General features: G+C 40.2%; 1 protein-coding gene and 1 non-coding gene across 4 annotated transcripts in view; both read right to left on the bottom strand.

Moving 5' to 3' along the window:
* Window positions 1-21713, bottom strand: part of NAA15 (N-alpha-acetyltransferase 15, NatA auxiliary subunit) — a 90968-nt gene that overhangs the window by 56064 nt on the left and 13191 nt on the right. The window contains exons 1-2 of one of the 3 annotated variants that reach the window (XM_055384722.2): window positions 9853-9930; window positions 8477-8546 (exon numbers count right to left, since the gene is read on the bottom strand). The exons of the other annotated variants lie outside the window; for them this stretch is intronic. The gene's annotated coding sequence lies outside the window, so the exon portion shown is untranslated. Of the gene's footprint in view, window positions 1-8476; window positions 8547-9852; window positions 9931-21713 lie in introns of those variants that run through there. 3 annotated transcript variants of the gene reach the window in all.
* Window positions 15423-15531, bottom strand: LOC115934378 (U6 spliceosomal RNA). Its single transcript, XR_004070191.1, has one exon. It is a non-coding gene; the product is annotated as a U6 spliceosomal RNA (small nuclear RNA).

Below are 21713 nucleotides of genomic sequence, written 5' to 3'. Positions count from 1 at the left end.
GATCACAGCTCACAGCGACCTTATCCACCTGGGCCCAAGGAATACTTCTATCTCAGCCTCCCAAGTAGCTGGGACTACAGGCACACGCCACCATACCTGGCTAATATTTTTATTTTTTGTAGCGACAGGGACTCACTATGTTGCCTAGGCTGGTCTCAAACTCCAAGATTCTCAAGCGATCTCAGGACTCACTCAAGCAATCCTCCCGCCTCGGCCTCCCCAGGGGCTGGGATAACAGGCATGAGCCACTATGCCCAGCTAGTTTTCTAAAGAACATTTTCTTTTTACTGAAGAACGTTTTCTTTTTACTGAAGCTTTCAAGCTGAAAGGGCCAAAAAAAGTCCATGCAAAATACACGGAAAAAATACCCAGACTGTAACATATCATAGTGAAATCTCAAAGCCTGAAAATAAAAAAAAAAGGTCCTTAAAAACTTCCAGAGAGGGGAAAAAAACAAGTCACATAAAAAAGATCTATAATCAGAATAGCAGTGCACTCTTATTTGAAAGTAAAAATGAAATACTGTTGAAATCTAGAAGACAAATATACAGCCTTCAAAAGTCAGAGTGAAAATTAAGTTTCAACTTATAATTCTGTACCAGCCGAGTCATCAATCAAGTACAGTCAGGCCCCATATCCATGGGTTCTACATGCGTAGATTCTGCTAACTACAGATAGAAAGTATTAGGAAAAAAAAAAACTGCATCTATACAAACTTACACTTTTTTCTTGTAATTAATGTCTAAGCAATACAGTATAACAACTATTTACACAGTATTTACATTGTATTAGGTATTATAAATAACCTAGAGATAATTTACAGTATACAAGAGGATGTGCATAGGTTATATGCAAATACTACGCCATTGTATATCAAGGACTTGAGCATCCCTGGATTTTGGTACCCAAGAGAGATCCTGGAACCAATCTCGCAAAATGTCATTTTGCTCCCATACATTAAGACTGTATAAGAGGCCAGGCACGGTGGCTCATGCTCGTAATCCCAGCACTTTGGTAGGCCAAGGTGGGTGGATCATCTGAGGTCAGCAGTTCGAGACCAGCCTGGCCAACATGGTGAAACCCTGTCTCCACTAAAAATACAAAAATTAGCCAGGCCTGCTGGCGCCACCTGTAATCCCAGCTACTCAGGAGACTGAGGCAGGAGAATCATTTGAACCCAGCAGGCAGAGGTAGCAGTGAGCAGAGATCGCACCACCACACTCCAGCCTGGGCAACAGAGTGAGACTCCGTCTCAAAAAAAAAAAAAAAAAAAAAAAACAAAACCATACAAACCAAAATACCAAGACTGTATAAGAGCAAGATGACATTTTAAAGCTTTGCAAAAAGCTAAACTTTTGTGTCCATGTATTCTTCCTTAGGAAGCCACTAAAAGAAATTAAGATAAATTTTTAAAAAGGCACTATCGAGGGCCAGGCGTGGTGGCTCACATCTGTAATCCCAGCACTTTTGGAGGCCGAGGCGGGCAGATCACAAGCTCAGAAGTTCGAGACCAGCCAGGCCAACATGGTGAAACCCCGTTTCTACTAAAAATACAAAAATTAGCTGGGCATGGTGGCGGGCGCCTGTAATCCTAGCTGCTCGGGAGGCTGAAGCAGGAGAATCGTTTGAACCCGGGAGGCAGAGGTTGTAGTGAGCCGAGATCGCGCTACTGCACTCCAGCCTGGATGACAGTGTGAGACTGTATCTCAAAAAAAAAAAGCACTATAGGACTTAGTAAATAAGGAATATAATACAGAAAAAAGAACTAGAGAACAGCCACTCCAGAGTGGAGCAGAGTCAAAAGCTACTATGGAATAGGTTTCCAGCAAGAGCAAAAATCGAACTAGTGTGCTTGCTAACATGGAAAATGTTAATCATAAGCTCATGACAGAAATACAGGCACATTTGCAGGAAACGAGCAATAGGTCTACAGAAAACCAGGCAACTGCCTAAATAATAGGTATTAACTCCAGAAAAAACAAAAGCTTGTATAAGACTTGGATTTAGTACAAATTTGGCTCAATGCTGAACAATATATGCATAGTTATAAAAATGTAAACATTCTGTACTAGTTTATAAAAAACTTGTGATATGGCCGGGCGTGGTAGCTCATGCTTGTAATCCCAGCACTTTGGGAGGCTGAGGTGAGCGGATCACTTAAGGTCAAGAGTTCGAGACCAGCCTGGCCAACATGGTGAAACTCTTTCTCTACTAAAAATACAAAAAAAAAAATTAGCCGGGCATGATGGCATGCAGGTGCCTGTAATTCCAGCTACTTGGGAGGCTGAGGCAGGAGAATCACTGGAAGCTGGGAGGCGGAGGCTGCCGTGAGCCAAGATCATGCCACTGCACTACAGCCTGGGCAACAGGGCCAGACTCTGTCTCAAAAAAAAAAAAAAAGAAAGAAAGAAGAAAAAAAAACTTGTGATATAATTATGTTGAGGAATGAGGAAGATGAAAGTGGGCAAATGTGTGAATGAGTAAGTTCTGAGTCCTCATTTTCAAAAACCAGAGGTCAACTAATATTTAAAAGCTATGTATCAAGAAGAAATAGTGATGTATTACTAAGCAACAAGAAGGCAAATACCAGACAAAATAAAGGGCTGAAGTTGCTTGATTCTGGAGGGGGAAAGCAAGGGGATGGGAGAAAATAGGGAACATTATTTCTTTCATCATAAATCTTTTAGTGCTAGCTGACTTTTGGACATCAACATATGCTTTCACATGAAAATTTATTTTTAAAGCATTATATTTGTTACAGATAAAAAAGGTGCTCTAAAAGATACAATTCGTGCCAGAATACATTGATATAAATTTTAAACATTTTGCTCATAATTTTTGAGGCAATATATTTAAAATCTGGGAAAGAAGTTAATGCAAGTGATGACAAAAATCATGGTAGAAAATGTGTAGAAACAGAAAAATAAAAATGTAAAATTTCAAATTTTAGCATGAAGAAATCAATTAAGTTCACACTACAGCAAACTAGAGTTGTTTTACAACCAACTATATACCCATCATCTCCACTTTGCTGTTGCTTTGAGACAGGATCTCTGTGGCCCAGACTGGAGTACAGTGGCTCAATCATAGGCTCGAGCAATCCTCCTGCCTCAGCCTTCCAATGCTGTTGTTTTGCATCTGAAACCTAATATATCCAAATACAACTGATTTTCTCGCCCAAAATGTATTCTGCACCAAGTCTTCACCATCCTGAAGATAGAATTGATCCCCCCCTTCAACTCAATCAACCAGATGATTATGCAAAAAAAATCTAATCATCTTTGGTGCTTCTCCTTCCCTTATACTTCTGTCCTCTGGTAGGTCCTATCAGACCCAGTTTCTTGGCAACAGCTTCCTAACTGGTTGAATATTTTCTTTGTTTCCCACAATCAACTATGCATTCAGCAGGCACAGTGATTTCAGGGATAAGAGGAGGAGAAAGCAGAAGCAGTTACTTGAGAGCTATCATTCATCATATGTAGCCAAAGAAACATAGTAAGACTAAGTAACTAAATTTAGTGTTCCCATTTACTTAGCAGAAAGCCTAAAAGTAGCTTGTTTTTCTTATAATAAGAAAGCACTAAAGGAAGCTATGATGTAAAGACTAACATAACTAAAAGGGATATTCTTGATTTCTTGCTGTTTACGAAAATTCATACCTATAAGGAAGAGGGTTAAGTGTCACTGTTCATAAAACCTTCAGCTTTCTGAAATTTTACATGTATAAAAATGTAGTTAGGTGACTTTCATTTTTGGCATGATGGAGTAGGTGAAGCTGAACTTTTTCTTTCATCATAAAGAAAACTGGACAAAATATATGAAATAACAGGTTCAACAGGTGGTGCTAACAGGTGGCGCAAGACTGTGAACCATGAGAAAGGGAAACAAACATGATGAGCTCTAGAAATGCCATCACTTTACTCCTGGAGGCACTTCCTAGCTCACAGCACAGGAAGAAGGATCCCAAGCGAACTACAGGAGTCCACAGAGTTAACAAAGACTGATGTTCAATGAGGCTGAGGCACTCTGCAAGAGACGAAACTACCCTGAGAAAGAGATCCAAAAATCCACAGAAGATCCCCATGTGTCTGTTGCTGAAAACTGTTGAGTACTAAGTTTTGCATATGTAGGGTGAAACATAACAAGGCCAGACAAAGAATGATGAGGACGCATTAAGTTTAACAATTCTCACAGCCCACATGGTAGTAAGAGTTCCAACTTGCCAGAATGGAGTGTCAACGAACAGCTGTAGAATTCAGTAAATACTGCAAAAAGGTCATTCCTTAAGAGTAGACATACACTAGCCCTAGAGTATTACTTTAGACCCACCCTAACAAACCCTCAAAAAAAATCAGGTTGACAGACAAGCATCTTCACTGTGCACCACAACAAAGTCCAACACTACTCTTTAAAGACAGTTAAATTTAGTAAAATAATATAAAACCTATAATGTATAACATCCAATAGAAAATATCTAGACACCTAAGAGCAGGAAAACATGATCCATAACCAGGAGAAATTAAAAACGTGATGGAATTACGATAAAGAAGTTAAAACAACTATTATAAATGTGCTCAAAATTTAAGCAATGAATAAACAAATGAAGAGGAAAATGAAATATATTCGAAAAAAACAAATAGAATTTGTAAAGACGAAAATACAGTATTAAGGCTGGGCACAGTGGCTCATGCCTGTAATCCCAGCACTTTGGAAGGCCAAGATGGGCAGATCACTTGAGACCAGGAGTTCGAGACCAGGCTAGCCAACATGGCAAAACCTTGTCTCTACTAAAAATACAAAAAAAAAAAAAAAAAAAAATTAGCCAGGCATGGTGGCGCACACCTATAATCCCAGCTACTTGGGAGGCTGAGGCAGGATAATTGCTTGAACCTGGGAGGTGGAGGTTTCAGTGAGTTGAGTCAAGATCATACCACTGCACTCCAGCCTGGACAACAGAGCAAGACTCTGTCTGAGGAAAAAAAAAAAAAGAAGGCCGGGCACAGTGGCTCACGCCTGTAATCCCAACACTCTGGGAGGCTGAGGCAAGCAGATCACGAGATCAAGAGATTGAGACCATCCTGGCCAACATGGTGAAACCCCATCTCTACTAATATTACAAAAATTAGCTGGGTGTGGTGGCACACGCCTGTAGTCCCAGCTACTCGGGAGGCTGAGGCAGGAGAATCACTTGAACCCGGGGGGTGGAGGTTACAGTGAGCCGAGATCACGCCACTGCACTCCAGCCTGGCGACAGAGTGAGACTCCATCTCAAAAAAAAAAAAAAAAGAAAAAGAAAAAAGAAAGAAAAAGAAAAAGAAAAACAAAGAAAAGGAAAAAAGAAAATACAGAATTTAACATGAAACCAGCTGGGTGTGGTGGCTCACCCCTGTAATCCCAGCACTTTGGAAGGCCACAGTAGGCAGATCACTTGAGGTGAGGAGTTCAAAACCAGTCTGGCCAACATGGTGAAACCTCCGTCTCTACTGAAAATACAAAAGTTAGCCAGGCGTGGTGGCAGACACCTGTAATCCCAGCTACTTGGGAGGCTGAAGCAGGAGAACTGCTTGAACCTGGGAGGTGGAGATCGCAGTTAGCCAAGATCGTGCCACTGCCCTCCAGCATGGGCAACAGAGCGAGACTCCATCTGAAAAAACTAATAAAATAAAATTTTAATTTCAATTTTTTTAAAATGGAACCTTTCCCAGATAAGAGTAAAGCAGATTTTATGACACTTCAGAAGAAGAAAAAAAAAAAATCAGTGGGCTAGAAGACAGACATAGCAACAGAAACCACCTCAATGAAAGAAAGAGAAAAGATAATGTAGAAAAATATAATTAGTGGAACTACAGTGACCTTTCTTCATAATAAAAAACATCTAAAAACACTGCAGATCTAAATGTGTAAGTTAAAATGAAAAAGCTTCTAGAACATCTGTAATCCTGGAACTTTGGGAGGCTGAGACGGGTGGATCACCTGAGGTCAGGAGTTCAAGACCAGCCTGGCCAACATGGCAAAACCCTGTCTCTACTAAAAATACAAAATTAGCGGGGTGTGGTGGTGCATGCCTGTAATTCTAGCTACTAGGGAGGCAGAGGCGGGAGAATCGCTTAAATCCGGGAGGCAGAGGTTACAGTGAGCTGAGATTGTGCCACTGCACTCCAGCCTGGGCAACAGAGCGAGACTCTGTCTCAAACAAAACAAAACAAAACAAAACGAAAACAAATACACATGCTATCTGATCCAATCCTTCCAACCTAGGTGTACACATAGAAACGTATATTCGCCCTAAGATAGGAAAAAGAATGAGAATAAGATTTACTGGTCAGGCTGGGCGCAGTGGCTCACGCCTGTAATTCCAGCACTTTGGGAGGCCAAGGTGGGCAGATCACCTAAGGTCAAGAGTTCGAGACCAACCAACCTGGCCAACATGGCGAAACCCCATTTCTACTAAAAATATTTTTAAAATTAGCTGGGCGTGGTGGCACACCACGCCTGTAGTCCCAGCTACTTGGGAGGCTGAGGCATGAGAATCACTTGAACCCGGGAAGCGGAGGTTGTGGTGAGCAGAAATTGCACCACTGTACTCCAGCCTGGGTGACAGAGCGAGACTCTGTCTCAAACAAACAAACAAAAAAAGATTTACTGGCCTGGCACGATGGCTCATGTCTGTAATTGCAACACTTTGGAAGGCCAAGGCAGGAGGATTGCTTGAGCCCAGGAGTTCAAGACCAGCCTGCATAACATAGTGAGACCTTGTCTCTACAAAAAAATCAAAAAATTAGCCAGGCATGGTGGTGTGTGCCTTTAGGCCCAACTACTCAGGAGGCTGAGGCAGGAGGATTCCTTGAGCCTAGGAGGTTGAGGCTGCAGTGAACTATGGTCACACCACTGCACCCCAGCCTGGGCAAGACAGAGAGAGACTCTGTTTCAAAAAAAGGAAAAAATATTTATTAGTAACTGGTTAAAAAAAATTAAAACGACAAAAAGGACACCCAAAATTAATGACATACCTAAACTAAAAGTAAACTTATAGTCTCTTTTAACTAAATAAGACTAAGTAAAAATCTATTTTAATTGACTTTGTATTAATGGCCTTTATGCCAAAGGCTTAAATTACCAAAACTAATACAGTAAATATGATATAAAAGGAAATCTAGGTCTCATCCGTTAAAAGTATAGAATTGATAAAGTATCATCACTGTGTAATAATCCTAGCATTACATTCCAAGGTAATTTTTATATAACAGAAACACTATGAACAGAAAAATTTACTTTGAGGAATTAACGAAGTAGTGAAAAGGGCCGCCTTTGGAATCAAAGGCTCTGGTTTCAAACAGTGACTCTAGACTTTAATTCTATAATCTTATGTTGTACTTTGCTGAGTATCAAAAAGAATCCTTAAATCATGGAGAGCAATCATGAGAAAAAGACATGTAAAACACTTAACAATAATAACAGCTAATATTTAATGAGCATTTACTGAGTCCCAGGCACTGTGCTAAGTGCTTTACAGGGAAAATTTATTTAATCTTAATGATATGAAGCAGGTAGTCTTACTATCTTCATTTTACACGAGATAACTGAGGTCCAGGAGGTTATATAATTTGGCCAAGGTCACACTGCTATTAAGTGATGGAAAAAGAATCTGAACCCAGACAATCCAGATACAGAACCATAACACCTAACCATTGTAACTACTTCCCTAACCTAGTGCCTAGAACATTTTACAAAAAAACATAAAACTGCTAACACAAGTAATGGCCATTGTAGAAAGCTTTAAAAAAAATGAAAAAAGAAAATCAACCCATAATCTCATTGCAGACACAACTGCTATTAAACATTCTGATTTTAACAAGAAAGTTTTCACCCAAAACTTATGGAACAGTTTACTATTCTACAATACTAATGTGAACCTATACAAATATAATTCAAACTAGCATATAAAAACAGACAACGGCTGGGCATGGTGGCTCACACCTGTAATCCCAATACTTTGGGAGGCTGAGGTGAGAGGATCGCTTGAGGCAGGAGTTTGAGACCCACTGTCTCTACAAAAAAATTAAAAATTAGCTGGGCATGGTGACATGCCTGTACTCCCTGCTACTCATGAACCTGAGGTGGGAGGACGGCTTGAGCCCAGGAGTCCAAGGCTGCAGTGAGCCGTGATGGTAACACTGCACTCCAACATGAGCGACAGAACAAAACACTGTCTCTTAAAAAATAAATAAAATTGATATTCTTACTTGACATGCACAATGTAACTTTATTTTACATAGCTGATTTTTAAAATATTCAGGATTCCAATTGGTATTTTTGGTGGTGTGACTGGAAACACCTTTATTTGTTTATCGTATGTTTTTCAAAGAGACTCCTCGGTAACATTTAATCAGCATGATAATCCTATAAGCACAAAAGGTTTAATCCTTATTGTAGAGGTAAAATTTAGAAAACAAGTAACTTACCCCAGATTACATACCTAACTAGTGGCAAAATTTAAGACTATAATTTAGGCTCTCTGACTCCTGGTTAAAAGCTCTTTCCATCACCTACAGAAATTTTATTAAATGTTAAAAGTTATTAAACCCGAAATTTTTATCTTTTAAAAGATCTTCTAATCAACAAATTCAACTGTTACATTGCTTACCCAGTCTTATAATCAAATGGACAATAAAAATGCCCCAAATAAAGTGAGAAGTGAACACACAAAATTAAACTAGATAATCCCCTCCAAATAACTGACAGGAAAATTAAAAACTAAACCCCCTCTCTTTGAATGAGATATGTTTACATTACAGCACTTAGCTTTTTACTTCATCATACTTAGAATAGTAACTAAGTTTTAGATCCTAATGATTATGTTCTCAATTAATGAAATTCAGCTATGTCCTTATTGAAATTATATTCAATGCCATTAATTCAATTATCTCCTGTCAATGTGAGCTGTAAAAATAATTCAGAATGGCAGGCCCCTCCAAATAACTACTACTAATTCATTTCTCCTCAACAAGAACCAACGTGCATTTAAGTAAATAGACCTCAATTTTTTTCACGAAATGCACTACTTCTATAATAGGTCACTTATTACAAAGGAGAATAGAAAGGAAAAAGTAACAAAAAATATCCAATTTGGATGTTGGCCAGGCTGGTCTTGAACTCCAACCTCTGGTGATCCCCCTGCCTCGGCCTCCTGAAGTGCTGGGATTACAGGCGTGAGCCACTGCGCCCGGCCCTAAACTAACTTTTTAGGGAACTTACTTTGCTTTCATTTACGGAAACTGAAATGCAAAATACTACATATGGTATACTTTCAACAAATGTTTTACATTCAATTCACTTAAAACAGGTTTTATAAAGTGACACAGTAGACAGACATTTTCAGTTCTCCACAGAAGAATCATTGCATTAAACAGAAATACAGGTCTACATTCCCTCATCTGAAACTCTTGTGTTTGGGGAGTCCTTGAAATTTCAAAACTGTGAATAAGGATTTCCCTTGCTATGGAAGGAATGCCAGAGTATCTATTTGTCCTCCTACCTATAACACCTGCATATGTTAGTTCAAAATCTAACATAATAGTTTCAAAAATACTAGAAGAATAATGCAGGCTATTGTTTTTCAACAGGAATTAACATTTAAAATTTTAACACTCTGCTATAGAAACAATGAAGCAAAGAAGCAAACCAGGATATAATTAAAACAAACTGGGCTGGACTCATGCCTGTAACTGCAGCACTTTGGGAGGTGGAGGTGGGCAGACTGCTTGAGCAGGAGTTCCAGACAACCTTGGGAAACATGGTGAAACCCTGTCTCTACAAAAAATACAAAAATTAGCTGGGCCTGGTGGTACATACCTGTAGTCTCAGCTACTGGGGAGGCTGAGGTGGGAGGATTGCTTGAATCTGGGAGGACAAGGCTGCTGCACTATAGCCTGGGCAACAGCAAGACCTGTCTCAAAAAACAAGAGACTGAATTGTTCTAATAGATAATAAAGTCGCATGTGCTAAATTCTGGCACCATACACTCTGAGACTTCTGCTCCCAAATGTATAAGAATAACTGACACTAGATGAGGTTCCTGCCAACTATAAAACTGGAAAGTAAACATAAAATAGCTGTTTTCAGCTGTTGGACAAAAGCCAACACAGGACTACCGTTTCGGAAGAGAAGCAGGGTAAATCCCAAGAAAAATCCCTAGTTCTCTCTAGAAGCATCTTCCAGACTGCAAAATAGGTGTAAGAGGTGTAGGGGTGTGGGTGGGGGACCTAAACAGAGCTTAGCAGTCTCACTGACCTGAGTAGATATGAGAATTAGAAACTGCTGGGACACCTGGAATTTATGGGGCAGGGTGCTACAGAGAACTATATATAGAAGAGGCTTCAGAAATCTGCCACAGGAGTTGACACGATGGCTCACGCCTGTAATCCCAGCACTTTGGGAGGCTGAGGCAGGCAGATCACTTGAGGTCAGGAGTTCAAAACCAGTCTGGCCAACATGGCAAAACCCCGTCTCTACTAAAAATATAAAAATTAGCCAGACATAGTGGCACGTGCCTGTAATCCTAGACCTTTGGGAGGCCAAGGTGCATCACCTGAGGTCAAGAGTTCGAGACCAGCCTGGCCAACATAGTGAAACCACATCTCTACTAAAAATACAACAATTAGCTGGGCATGGTGGCAGGCGCCTGTAATTCCAGCTCCTCAGGAGGCTGAGGCAGGAGAATCGCTTGAACCCAGGAGCTGGAGGTGACAGTGAGCCAAGATCATACCACTGCACTCCAGCCTGGGTGACGAGCAAAACTCTATCTCAAAAAAAAAAAAAAAAAAGAAAAGAAAAGAAAAAGAAATCTGCCACAGGAATCCTCCATCCTCCGTCAAATACTAAGCTGAGGCTGGGAGCGGTGGCTTATGCCTGCAATCCCAGCTCTTTGGGAGGACAAGGTGGGCGGGTCACTTGAGGTCAGGAGTTCAAGACCAACCTGGCCAACATGGTGAAACCCATCTCTACTAAAAATAGGAAAATTAGCCAAGCATGGTGGTGCATGCCTGTAATCCCAGCTACTCGGGAGGCTAAGGCACAAGAATCGCTTGAACCCAGGAGGTGGAGGTTGCAGTGAGCCAAAATTGCCCTATTGCACTCCAGCCTGGGCAACAGAGCAAGACTCCGTCTCAAAAATAAAAAATACACACACACACACACACACACACACACACACACACACACACACACACAGAGTAAGCTGAACAGGTACACACCAAAGGTCTATGAAAGCTGGGCAAAGAACAATTACCAAGTAGCATGAGCCTAACAACTACTGGTGCTCATGCATGGCTGGCAGACATTTGAATTCCAAGTATCAAGTTAAGAGACTACGTTAAAGACTGCAGAATTCAGCAGAGATCCAGAAAGCTCACACCTTAGGAATAAGATTAATCTAGACCCATGTATTAGTCCATTTTCGTGCTGCTGATAAAGACATACCTGAGACTGGGCAATTTACAAAACAAAGAGGTTTATTGGACTTACAGTTCCATGAGGCTGGAGAAGCCTCACAATCCTGGCAGAAGGTGAAAGGCATGCCTTATATAGCAGCAAGCAAGAGAAGAGAGCTTGTGCAGGGAAACTCCCCTTTTTAAAACTATCAGATCTCATGAAACTCATTCACTATCATGAGAACAGCACAGGAAAGACCCTCCCCCATGATTCAATTACCTCCTACCAGGTCCCTCCCACAACACGTGGGAATTCAAGATAAGATGTGGGTGGGGACACAGCCAAACCATATCAACCCATCTTTATTAAAACTTAAAAACAAGCCTCAAAAAGAACAAGCTGATAAACAAGCAAATTGTCTGCCAAAACAAAACTCTATTAAGAAAGGCAAGAGGATCCAGACATTAAATATCCTAGGATCCATACTATACAAAATTATGGAAGGAAAATTACTATAAATTCCAAGCAGGAAACTAACCCATGACCTACAGGAGAAAGAAATCAATAAAAAAAGAGTCAGAAATATTAATAACAATGACGTAAGTAGCTGAGACTTGAAAACAAGTTACTATTATGTAACACTAAAGGATTTAAAGCAAAACACAAAGGCAACAAAAAAACAAAGGAGGGGGCCAGGCACGGTGGCTCACACCTGTAATCCCAGCACTTTGGGAGGCTGAGGCAGGCAGATCATGAGGTCAGGAGATCGAGACCATCCTGGCTAACACAGTGAAACCCCATCTCTACTAAAAATACAAAAAAAAAAAAAAAAATTAGCCGGGCGTGGTGGCGGGCGCCTGTAGTCCCAGCTACTCGGGAGGCTGAGGCAGGAGAATGGCATGAATCCGGGAGGCGGAGCTTGCAGTGGGCAGAGATTTCACCACTGCACTCCAGCCTGGGCAACAAAGCGAGACTCTGTTTCAAAAATAAATAAATAAATAAAAAATAAGGGCCAGGCACTGTGGCTCAAGTTTGTAATCCCATTGCTTCTGGAGTCTGAGGCAGGAGGATCACTTGAGGACAGGAATTTGAAACTAGTACGGGAAACACAGTGAGACCCATCTCCACAAAAAAATAAGTAAAAGGCTATAAATTTTTTTTTTAAGAAGAAACAGAAAATCTCAGTGAAGAAATGGAAACTATTTTTTAAATGGAAATGTTTAACAGAAGTCACCTTAAGAAATTAGAAAAAACAAGAGCAAATTTAACCCAACATAAGCAGAAGCAAATAATAAAAACAGAATCGATTAAATAGAAAAAAATTAGAAATATTTGGCTTTGGCAAAAGAAAAAATACGAAAAAATAAGAAAAACAGAAGAAATTTGTGAAATCAAAAGCTGGTTCTTTGAGAAGATCAAAAAAATGAATAAATCTCTAGCCAGACACAGTCACAAAAGTGCACAGCACAGAATAGCTTATTAAAGGCCCAGCTTTCTAGCCAGAGGATAAAAAGAAGGTGGCTGGGCGAGGTGGCTCCCACCAGTAACCTTCACACTTTGGGAGGCCCAGGCAGGAGGACTGCTTGAAGCTAGGAGTTCAAGATCAGCCTGGGCAACATGATGAGTCTCAGTCTCAAAAAACACCAGGGAGGCCAGGCGCAGAGGCTCACACCTGTAATCCCAACACTTTGGGTGGCCGAGGCGGGTGGATCACCTGAGGTCAGGAGTTCGAGACCAGCCTGCCCAACATGGTGAAACCCCGTCTCTATTAAAAATACAAAAATTAGCCAGGCGTGGTGGCATGCGCCTGTAGTCCCAGCGGCTCAGGAGGCAGAGGCAGGAGAATCGCTTGAACCCAGGAGGTGGAGGTTGCAGTGAGCCGAGATCATGCCACTGCACTCCAGCCTGGGCGACAGAGTGAGACTCCGTGTCAAAACATAAATAAATAAGTAAATAAAAAACCCGGGGAAACATTCAGGAAGATCACAGAGAAAGAACTGGGAAAAGCAACACCACAAAGTTGTTTATGAATCCCTAGGTTTGCCCCCTAACCTATACATGCAAGAATACGACCCTACTCACAATATTAAAGACTTTGAAAACCGAACTAACAGATACTCTGTTCAGGCACCAGACTGGCTATGAAGTGGCACATACATGGAATAGACCCAAATAGGACTGCAAAGATGTTGAAAAATAAACTGACATTAGAACAACACCCCAAAGAGGAGTTGGGACTTGAAGCTTGAACCTAACCAAATCACTAAAACAAAATTATCAACATTTTCCACAGGATTTAAGTGAGATCCAGAGTCTAATAAAATAGTATGCAAAGAGGAAAATCTCAACTTGCCTGGGAAAAGAAACAGATACCAATGCAAAGATGAAAGAGATATCTAAGACTTTCTATTCAGTGCTATAAAAATGCTCAAGGAAGCAATAGTGAACACTTTGAAACAATTTTTTTAAGGAGAAAATACCTCACTGTATGGACTCAAGAGCAGAAAGAAGATAACAGATAACAGGAAAGTAGCAGTGTGCAATAAAATTTATCCAATCTGAAAAACACAGAGAAAGATGTTTAAAGAAACAGAGCTTTAGGAACCTGTTGGTAAGAGGAATCCCAGAAAGAGACATTCTCAGTCGCCAGGCATAGTGCATCAGCACCACAGCTGAGCTGAAACACCATATCATGAGATCACGGCATCTGAAACCCACAATATTAAGAAATAGAACTTGGCTGGGTGTGGTGGCTCACACCCGCAATCTCAGCACTTTGGGAGGCCAAGGTGGGCAGATTGCCTGAGCCCAGGAGTTCAAGACCAGCCTGGCAACATGGCAAAACCCATCTCTACTAAAAATACACAATTCTCCAGGCATGGTAGTGTACACCTGTAATCCCAGCCGCCCACAAGGCTGAGGTGGGAGGATCGCTTGAGCCTGGGAGGTTGAAGCTACAGTGACCCATGACCATGTCACTACACTGCAGCGTTGGCAACAGCGAGTGCCTGTCTCAAAAAATAAATAAATAAATAAAGCAAAAATAAAATAAAAGAAATATAACTTTTGGCTGGGCACAGTGGCTCACGCCTGTAATCCCAGCACTTTGGGAGGCCAAGGTGGGTGGATCACAAGGTCAGGAGTTCGAGACCAGCCTGGCCAACGTGTTGAAAACCCATCTCTACTAGAAATACAAAATTTAGCCAGGCTGGAGTGCAGTAGCATGATCTTGGCTCACTGCAACCCTTGCCTCACGGGTTTAAACGACTGTCCTGCCTCAGCCTCCTGAACAGCTAGGATTACAGGCATGCACCACCATGCCTGGTTAATTTTTGTATTTTCAGTAGAGACGGGGTTTCACCATGTTGGCCAGCCTGGCCTGGTCTCCAACTCCTGACCTCAGCTGGTCCACCAGCCTTGGCCTCCCAAAGTGCTGGGATGACAGGCTTGAGCCACAGCACCCGGCCTACAAAAATGTTTTTAGATATACTGATCCAAACTATCGCCCTGTAACTGGATAAGGGATTATAGCTCTGTAAGAATTCTGTTTTCTTTTATTCAAGCTAAACAGCTTTGTTCTTTTAGCTGTTCCTTATATGAAAGTTTTAAGTTCCTTTTTTTTTGTTTGTTTGAGATGGGGTCTGCCGCCTAGGCTGGAGTACAGTGGCGCGATCTTGGCTCACTGCAACCTCCACTTTCCGGGTTTAAGCAATTCTCTTGCCTCAGCCTCCCAAGTAGCTGGGATTACAGGCACATGCCACCACACCAGGCTAATTTTTGTATTTTTCGTAGAGACGGAGTTTTGCTGTGTTGGCCAGGCTGGTCTTGAACTCCTGACCTCAGGCAATCAGCACACCTCAGCCTCCGAAAGTGCTGGGATTACAGGTGTGAGCCACCATGCCCAGCCTCCTTTGACATTTTAGACCACTCTATGAAGTTGATATAATATTATTCCCATGTTTCTATGTTTTACTTAATTTTTTTATATTTAAGAAAACATGGAATATTTCATGAATTTACATGTCATCCTTGTGCAAGGGCCATGCTAATAATCTTCTTTGTATTGTTCCAATTTTAGTATATATGCTGCCAAAGAAGCACCGTATATTTAAAAAACTAATAGGGTTTCAAAAAAACAAACGGGGGAACTGAAATGGAATTGCTAAATTTTTATTTTTCCAAATAAGCCATTTTAAAAAATTTTGGCGTTAGTATTTCACACACACACACACAAAGCATCTTAATATTATAAAGGTAATAAATAGTCTCAGAATAAAAAAGACAAGAAAGATCTGTAAGGAATTTTACACCAATATTTTTGTGGAGTACAAGCATTAGGGCATCATTGGTCTGTATCTTTGGAAGTTTTGGACACAGAAGTGAAAATTACATATATGGTCTTACTAGCAAGCAAAATTGAGTGCAACAATCACCATCCACTTTCTGAATATTATACTCTTGTTAATGTATCATAAAATGTGCCAGATTTTATATTTCATTTACTTTGTAGCATGAAATTATGTCACTTGAAGAAAGAACATTAAAGTGGCATTTCAGATTCCTGCTTGATAAGAGTAGAAATCTGCAAAACAAGGATTACACACACCATTGACAGACAGCTATAAAATATAACCTCATAGTTGTTTCCATGACAAATACTTCCAAGAGAGTTTGAAGAGAGAACAATGGGGTAAAACAGAAGTATAACCAATTATCCAATTATATAAAACCTGAATTGCAAATTATTTTAAAGCAAACACAAATATTTTCAAGTATAGCACATAAAAAACACGGATTAAGTCCCCTATAGGTTAATGGCCATCCTCTAATTTGGGTTTGTTTTGTTGTTTTTTCAAGACAGTGTCTTGCTCTGTCGCCCAGGCTGGAGTGCAGTGGCATGATCTGGGCTCACTCCAACCTCCACCTCCCGGGTTCAAGAGATTCTCCTGCCTCAGCCTTCCGAGTAGCTGGGATTGCAGGCATGTGCCACCATGCCCAGCTAATTTTTGTATTCTTAGTAGAGACGGGTTTCACCATGTTGGCCAGGCTGGTCTCGAACTCTTGACCTCGTGATCTACCCACCTCGGCCGCCCAAAGTGCTGGGATTACAGGCGTGAGCCACCGCGTCCGGCCCACCATCCTCTAATTTCTACACACTCCACAAATCCTCATAAAAACCATATAGGCCAAGAAAAAGAGCAAATAAAATCATCCATAGCTGACTCCACAGCATTATAAGGAGATGAAATGACTAAAAACTCCAATTTACGTATAAGAGCATAAACATTGAAGACCAGAAGCTTCAATGGGAACTGTCCAGAAGAGCAATATAGCAGGGTCCTAGTGGTAACTGAATTACATGTAATATGACTGAGGATTTACCATCAGGAGAGGGCCCCATCTGAGAGAAAGTACTGGCACATCTGATACATGACAGTGAGAGCAATGGCTATTGGGAAGTCAAAAATAATACACTTAGAAAGTATGTAAGATCAAAGGCAACAGTTTTAGCAAGGCACAGTTTCTGGGAGAGAAGGAGGTGTCATTTGGAGGGTTGATGATAAAGGAAAAAAAGGAAGTGACCAGAGCATAAATGGACTACTAAAACAAGACAGAACTATGGCGGGGGGTGGGGGAGGTGTTAATTTATTTTTAAAACTACATTTCACTGTGGCAACAAATCAGAGTGCTCTTGAACTAAGAGACTGAGAAGGCCACCCTAACCCCATCACCAAAATAAGACAAAATAAGATAACAATATTGTTGGTACAATAAAATCTGGCACGAACAACCTAAACAGAAAAAAGGACTCAGCATTCATACCAAATTACTTATAAGGAATAAAAAGTAAAATACTTGGGCAGACGAAAATACACCAAAAACGCTCATAGAGAAAAGATGTAATATCACCATATCCATCGCAAATTTAAAGTAATTAAATAACAAATGCAGACATAAAAGAACACCTCAAATGAGAAACTCAAAATTTTAAACAGAGTAGACAAATAACAGGAACTTGTAAAACATGAACAAACTGAACTTAAATGAAGACTAAATTACAAAAGATGCCCTAGAGAGAACAGATATGATCTAAAGAGATAGAAAATAGGAATGCTTTCACATAAATGAAAAAGAAACAGATGTGAAAAGAATCAAAGAAAAGTCATACATATAGAAGAGAGAGAACAGGTGGTAGATGTGAATCACATATTTTATATCCAGCCAAGCTGCCCTTCAAATATCAAGGATATAGGAAACAATTTAAACATGTAAAAATTTAAGAAATTGTTTCACAAGCATTCCTGAGGAATCTACTAGATGATGAGCTTTATCCAACCAAGAAGTGATTGAGAACTTCAAGAAAAGATCTGTAAATCTTTAACAATATTGTAGCACTAAATTTAAAACAAAGGTATTGATGAGGAAGAATAGTATGTAAAATGACATACTCTCACAAAGTAAATATAACTTCAAAAAATCACAGGGAAAGAGACAGAAAAAAAAGAAACTGGAATAAGACTTCACACCTAAGAAAATGAAACCAAATGGCTCTAATTTAAAGCTGATAAACCAAATAGAAGAAACCTAAATTTTTTTTTAAAAAAAGAGAGAGACTAAGAGGATTTTTAAAGGTATAATATAAAGGTAACTAATGAAAATATAAACTCTCTTAAGTAAAAAATAAAAATAAAAAATAAGCAAATAAAAACATCAAACAGAATATAAGACCCAGAGTAAGTATAACATAAACCAAAGATGAGATCAATTCAGTGAAAAAGCTAAGGTTTAAAATAGACTACATCTACAAAAGAGCAAGTACTAATAATACACGTGCTTTACAATTTGGCATGCACTTGTATACGTATCTCACTACCTAATTTGGGAGGTAGTTTAGAAAAGTACTGCTTTTCTCTTTTACTCAGATTTGCCGAGTCGTTGTTGTTGTTGTTGTTGTTGTTGTTGTTCTTGAGACGCGGTCTCACTCTGTCACTCAGGCTGGAGTGCAGTGGCATGAACACTGCTCACTGAAGCCTGGACCTGCCAGGCTCAAGCAATCCCCCACCTCAGCCTGCCAAGTAGCGGGGATTACAGGCACGTACCACCACGCCTGGCTAATTTTTGTATTTTTGTACAGATAGGGTATTGCCATATTGCCCAGGCTGGCCTGGAACTCTTGGGCTCAAGTGATCCTCCCACCTCTGCCTCTCAAAGCACTGAGATTACAGGCGTGAGCCATCGTCCCTGGCCTATTTCCTGGGTTTTAAAATGTCACTTGGTCTCCCACAGAAATCTTTAAAATGAATTAGCCTCTATCAAAAGCTTCCCTAGGCCGAGGCAGAGTTTGCAGTGAGCCGGGATCGTGCCACTGCACTCCAGCCTGGGTGAAAGAGCGAGACTCCGTCTCAAAAAATAAAATAAAATAAAATAAAATAAAATAAAATAAAATAAAATAAAATAAAAGCTTCTCTAGGCCGGATGTGGTTGCTCATGCCTGTATTCCCAGCACTTTGGGAGGGCGAGGCAGGCGGATCACAATGTCAAGAGATTGAGACCATCGTGGCCAACATGGTGAAATCCCGTTTCTACTAAAAATACAAAAATTTGCTGGGCATGGTGGCACACGCCTGTAATCCCAGCTATTCAGGAGGCTGAGGCAGGAGAATTGTTTGAACCCAGGAGGCAGAGGTTGAGGTAAGCCAAGATCATGCGACTGCACTCCAGCCTGGTGACAGAGCAAGACTCCATCTCAACAAAAAAGCTTCCCTAACAAAGAAACAGTTGGAAGATGCTTAAATCTCCTTGGTTTTCATTTAGTGGCAGTGGCAACCTAAGATGGCAAAGAATGTGGCACTATCTCAGGTATTAGATGCAAGACCAGGGCTCTTAGTAAACAGCCATACTTCAAAGTTAAGAACTATTCAAACACAGGATATATGATCTCTACAACTCTAAGTTAAATCATGTACAGGTAAATTCTGTTACATTGCTTGTTTTGAAAACACACATTGGCTCCAACACAATTGATGGGGAGCATTTTGAGCATTTTAAATTTCATGTTTGCTTCTGTGAATTTCATCTATTAGAAACTCTAGATGAACACAGAAAACAGCACCTAGCCAAAACAAGTCTCATAGGCATGCACAGCAGCACCCAGACACACACCTCAAACAACTACCTCAGATCCCCTTGTATGTTGTGAGCCACAATGAACCACACCCATCTACATCTGATGTTACAAGTTACCATCAGATTTCAGATAACCTGCCTTTCTCCACTTCACAATAATTTACAAACTGTAATCCTTCAGATGCCCACTTCTGCAAGCAAGCACTGTCTTTTTCAAGGTAAAGTGCAATATTTACATCATAGTATTATGTATTTGTTAACCATTTAACATATGTAAAACAGTACTACCATTTTAAGTTCTTATTTTTGTTTTTAATCTGTCACTAATAATGTTTTTTAATGTTGTGGTCAAACTCATTTTCCCCATAAGCCCTGTGGTTTTTATTGCGTGATTTTGCAAAGCGCAGCGACTTTTAGGAATCTCCATGTCCCGATACGGTGGAATTACCTGTATATAAAGCATTTAGAAATATACTGTAACAGGCCGGGCGCGGTGGCTCACACCTGTAATGCCAGCACTTTGGTAGGCCGAGGCGGGCAGATCACCTTAGGTCGGGAGTTAGAGGCCAGCCAATGGAGAAACCCCGTCTCTACTAAAAATACAAAATCAGCCGGGCATGGTGGCACATGCCTGTAACCCCAGCTACTCGGGAGGCTGAGGCAGGAGAATCACTTGAACCAGGGAGGCGGAGGTTGCAGTGAGCCAAGATTACGCGGCCACTACACTCCAGCTTCGGCAACAAGAGCGAAACTCCGTCTCAAAAAAAAAAAAAAAAAGAAATATACTGTAACAATGTAGTCATTAAGTATTGGCTATACTTACAATCTCCTTAAGGGAGTGTCACAAAGTTTATATCAGCTAACATGTAAAAAGTCTAGCATAAAATCTGGCTCAAAATAGATACTAAATAAATACTGCTTTGCTTAATGTTCCCCTTCTTAAAAATTCTAACTTGGTCCTCAAACATTGATAATTAAAGGTAATCTTGTACTACCCAACAAGTTCTCTTTGAAAAATAGAGTAACATTTTAAGTGTAAGCCATTTTATTGTGAGAGGAAAAAAAAGTTTTTGAATTTGAACAGCAACCATGTGTAAAAGCAGACAACCAACCAAGGCCAGGCTTTTTTTCCCTAGGTCTACTGTTTTTAAAAGCAAACTTTCACTTCTCCTTTTATGTAATCAGATAAAACAACTCTTACAGATGCCACTCAGGAATGTTTACATAATCTCCTCTGTAATAAAATCAAATGGAATCTTTAAAATTAAAAATAATACTGGCTTCAAATAATATTATTTCCCCAAGGTGTTTCAGTAGAAATTTCACATTATTTCAACTGAAGATTTGTTCATATTATACTAACCAAAGAAAGTGCAGTAGAGCCCATCAGATAACAAAAACATCAACCTGTCCATCATTTAATTCTTACACTGCAATTTTTATTTTACTTTTTTTTCCCCCCAGACAAGGTCTCATTCTGTCACCCAGGCTGGAGTGCAGTGGCATGATGATAGCTCACTGCAGTCTTGAACTCCTAGGCTCAAGCGGTCCTCCACCTCAGCCTCCCAAGTAGCTATGACTACAGGTTTGCACCACCACCACATCCAAGTAACTTTTTCATTTTTTACAGAGACAGAGCCTTGCTATGTTGCCCAGGCTGGTCTCAAACTCCTGACTTCAAGAGATTTTCCACATTGGCCTCCCAAAGCGATGGGATTACAAGCTATTTTACTTCTAAATAACAAGGAAAGAAAAGATTGCTTTAATTAAGTTAAAAGTGTAAGGGATTATTTTAATGCCATATTAAGTAGTGAACAATATAATTTCCTATCTTACCTAGGAGGAAAAAAACCACAGGCAACAAGTTAGACTAGTGTTCTTAAAGTTACAACTTTAATACAAGTTTGTACAGCATGTATCATAAAACAACTTAGATGTTTAAGCCTACAGCTGGCATTTCAGGGAAATTTCCAAGTCAAGAATACAACCACAGCATAAAATTCCTTCCACACCCTAACATTTACACTGAGAACTATCACTGAATTTAAGCCTCTTCACTCACCCTTCTTACTATCAGAATTGGCAACTGACATTCTTTTCAGAACTATTTCTCACTAAGAATCTTAAGTTTGTCTCCTCAACAGGATATTGCCTGT

This window comes from Gorilla gorilla, chromosome 3, assembly GCF_029281585.2.
Source record: "Gorilla gorilla gorilla isolate KB3781 chromosome 3, NHGRI_mGorGor1-v2.1_pri, whole genome shotgun sequence".
Taxonomy (NCBI): Eukaryota; Metazoa; Chordata; class Mammalia; order Primates; family Hominidae; genus Gorilla; species Gorilla gorilla.
Note: the sequence above shows the minus strand (reverse complement) of the source record. Positions and strands in the feature narration are given on the sequence as shown.